The following is a 3,657-nucleotide window of genomic DNA, read 5'->3' on the forward strand; positions in this document are numbered from 1 at the left end:
TGCCTGTGGAGGCCAAGGGACAACTTGTGGGAGTTGGGTCCCTCCTTTATCACATGAATCTGGAGTATCAAACTCAGGTTGACAGGACTGTTAGCAATTGCTCTTACCCGCTAAGCTATCCCTCAGGCCCCTCTGCCTACTTTGGAACACTCAGAACTTGTTACTTTGCGCCCAGGCTGATCTCAAATCCACAGTACTCCAGTTTCAGTTCCTCTTGTAGCTGGGAGTACAGGTTTGCACCACCACACCTAACTATCACAGTACTACACTGTAGCCCAGCAGCACCCCATCTTTCTACAGGTAAGGCAAGCAGCTGGTCCAAGCTCACCAACTGTCCTCACCATGAGGCTCCCCTCACATCCTCATGGCTCCAGTCCTTACCCTGTCTCTGTCAGAAGGAAGGGAGAAATCTGGGCACATCACTCATGTAGCTGAAGTTTTCCTGGTCCTGCCTGGTCCACGGTCAGGACAAATCTCTCTCACCCTCCAGTCCTGCAGCCGCTGGGACCCAAGCAAACACATAGAGACTTATATTACTTATAAACTGTATGGCTGTGGTAGGCTTTTTGCTATCTAGTTCTTATATCTTAAATTAACCCATTTCTATAAATCTATACCTTGCTACGTGGCTCGTGGCTTGCCTGTATCTTACATCATGCTCTTCATGGCAGTGGTGGCTGGCAGCATCTCCTGACTCAGCCTTCCACTTCCCAGCATTCTCCTCTCTCCTTATCCCGCCAACATTATACTTCCTGCCTGGCTACTGGCCAATCAGCGTTTTATTTATCAATCAATCAGAGCAGCACATTCACAGCATCCCCAGCACACTCACGCTTGGTGAGGGCATAACCAGGAAGCTGAGTCCATGGCTCCCCTTCTTGTCACCCTGGAAGGAACTTTGTCACATCCAACCCAAAGTTAGTCTGGGAAGTGTGGTTACTCCAGATAGCTCTCTGCCCGGCTAAAACTGTTGTATTGCGAAGGGAAAGTCGACAGCTAGGAAGACGGCTGACAGCCTGTCACAGGAAGAGAAGAATTCCACGTGAGGAGGGAGACCGTGGAAGAGCTGCTGGTTTGTTATGTTGAGTAGATGCTCCTGGGAACTCAAGATTTGTGTATAAAAGGGAAAAATGGAGTTCTTCAAGATTGGCTTCTTTTGAGAGTCAGGCCTCTCCATTTCTGAAAACAATAAAGAAAAACTGGTCAGAAGAACATGCAGTTAGACAGAGGATGAAGAAAGGTCATGTGGGGCTAGCAAAAGATGCTGATAAACAACTTCAGTGCAGCTCTGACTTCCAGTGAGAATCGCCTGGAAGCAATCGTGACAGCGTGAGGAGAATCAACTGGATGTGGCTGTGGCCTTGCTGTGGGAACAGGTGAGCCACCAGATGCACCTCACGTTGGGTAGCTGGAGACAAGGCTGCAGATGTGGGGGGCACACTGGCCTGGCTAGCCTGGGCATTCTGGAAGCTAAGCCCAGGGAGCCCTTCTTCATTACAATCAGGAGTGGTCACCGCATCCTCCCAGGCCCAGGAAGCAGAGCCCAGAAATTTCCCTGGAAACATTGTCACAGCAGGTTCTGTGCAAGAGAAGGCGTTTTGTTCCTGCGGAAGTGTGTCGTTCCCCCCCACCTTCCATCCTGATGTTCATTTTTGTTCAAATTCAGTAAAAGCATTACCAATTTTAAGAATGATGCTTGTTTTCCTGCTCTCAGTTCGCCAAAGGTGTTTAATCTGTTTGTTCTTAAACCACAGCTCTCCCAGCGTTTATGTGTGCTCTGATTGAAATGTTTTGCGCAACAACCAAAACAATTCCCTTCTTTGCAGGATGCTGCTGTTGCTTTGTGTCCCGTCCAAGAATGATACTTCACATCTGTTAAACGGTAGTGTTTCCCCCACTAAGCAAATTCCAAGCCAGGAGAGCCAAAACCTCTAACTGCCACCCACCACCCAGAGAAGAAGCCATGGCTGGAGGTTCTTAGCAAACCTGCGAATCCCCAGGGGAGGGAAGAAAGTTGTGACTGGAGAGTCCCCTGCTCCATGCCCCTGTGTGTGTCTAAGGCTCACTTATGTGGAAGGCAGTGATATTCCAAATGTCAGTATAATGGCGGCTCTTTCCTCCTCACTGAGCGCTTGGTGTGTGCCAGACTCTGACCTAGGGATTCATGGTTGCTATCATTATTTGCGCTACTGTGTGTTGTGGGGCGAATCCCCTCTTTTCTCCCGCTTTTTAGAAAAGGAAACCAAATTTAGTGAGGCTAAGTGGCCTTGCAAGGTGGCTCAGGGTTTGAGACGTAGTCTCTACAATGTAGTCCTAAAATTCTCTGGTGGAGACTGTCTCTGTCTCTTGTAAGCCAAGAAATGCTGTCCCACAGGAGAGCACTGAGGAGCCTGTGAGAAGCAGGGCAAGCAGAGATGGGCGAGACAAACTTCAAAATTCCCATCAGCCCCTCAGTTACAGCACCACCAAGATGTGTCTGCCAGCAGGCCAGATTCCAACCTGGGAGAGAATGTTTAATGCTGTCATGTCATGGTTCCCGTGTTGGAATTCCTCATCCCCTGTCGGTGGTGTCCTGGGAGGCTGCAGGGGAGCAGCAGGGTGAGTGGCTGCGTCCAGGCCTGCGGTTGGTAGCCTGGCTCTGCTCCCAGTCCCATTCTCTGCCTTCTACCCCTGTGAGGATGTGAAGGAGCTTCCGCACAGTCTCCTGCCCCCCCAGGCTGACTCTCCACCACACCTTCCCTGCAGATGGACTGTGTCCCCTGAGACTGTGAGTCAGCACGCACGCTCCCCCTCTTCAGGGCTTACATCAGGTGTTCAGTCACAACAATAAGAAAAGCTGCCTCATACACTGGTGAGCATCTTTACGTGACAACCCTGGTTCCTTCCAAACACAAGGACAGCGAGTTTTCACGCAGGCCCTTAGAGTCAGGCTGATCCTGGCTAGCCTCTGAGGACCCTCTGAGGACCCTCTGAGGACCCTCCTTCCTCCCTGCTTACTGCTGCCTGGTTTCCTCCATCTCCCCTTGAAAGTCCCTGAGTCTCATTCCCCATGTGCTTTGCAGCCCCACAGCCTGGATCTTGTCTCGGTGACGCTGTCCTGAAGGTCACCAACCATCAGCTTGTCAAGTCCAAGTGCAGCCTCCCTCCTTCACACAGAGCGTCTGTTGTTCGTCGTCCACACCCTAATCATCTTTTGATTAGACGTTCTCCCCGTGTTCTCCTGGGCTCCGTCTGACCGTTTGAGCTCTCGCTTCTGGAATCCCGTGTCCTCGCTCTCCTGGATCACTTCTCCCCACTCTTCTCACTCCCACACTCTCGCTGTGTGGTTTGATTCAGCTGCAGTTCACAAGATGATGACTTCAGCCTAGACATTTCTTTTCACTCTGACTCATCCTTGCTGGAGCTGCTGGTCATCAGAGGGGGTCACGTGGTCCCCGAAGGCAACAGTTCCATCTCTCCACTCTTTTGTTTTGTTTTTGTTTTTGTTTTTGTTTTTGGAGACAGGGTTTCTCTGTGTAACAGTCCTGGCTGTCCTGGAACTCACTCTGTAGACCAAGCTAGCCTTGAACTCACAGAGATCCACCTGCCTCTGCCTCCCAGTGACTCTTAATGTCACCGACCTTGCTTTACCCATGGAGAGGGGGGCTGATTACAAGG

The 3,657-nt window shown here is 50.8% G+C and overlaps 1 long non-coding RNA gene across 1 annotated transcript; it reads left to right on the top strand.

The window, feature by feature from the left end:
- The first annotated feature begins 975 nt into the window (after nucleotides 1–975).
- Nucleotides 976–3,453, top strand: LOC131896640 (uncharacterized). The gene is made up of 3 exons (XR_009375482.1): nucleotides 976–1,376; nucleotides 1,827–1,882; nucleotides 3,063–3,453. It is a non-coding gene; the product is annotated as an uncharacterized LOC131896640 (long non-coding RNA).
- The last annotated feature ends 204 nt before the right edge of the window (nucleotides 3,454–3,657 follow it).

This window comes from Peromyscus eremicus, chromosome 20 (assembly GCF_949786415.1).
Source record: "Peromyscus eremicus chromosome 20, PerEre_H2_v1, whole genome shotgun sequence".
Taxonomy (NCBI): Eukaryota; Metazoa; Chordata; class Mammalia; order Rodentia; family Cricetidae; genus Peromyscus; species Peromyscus eremicus.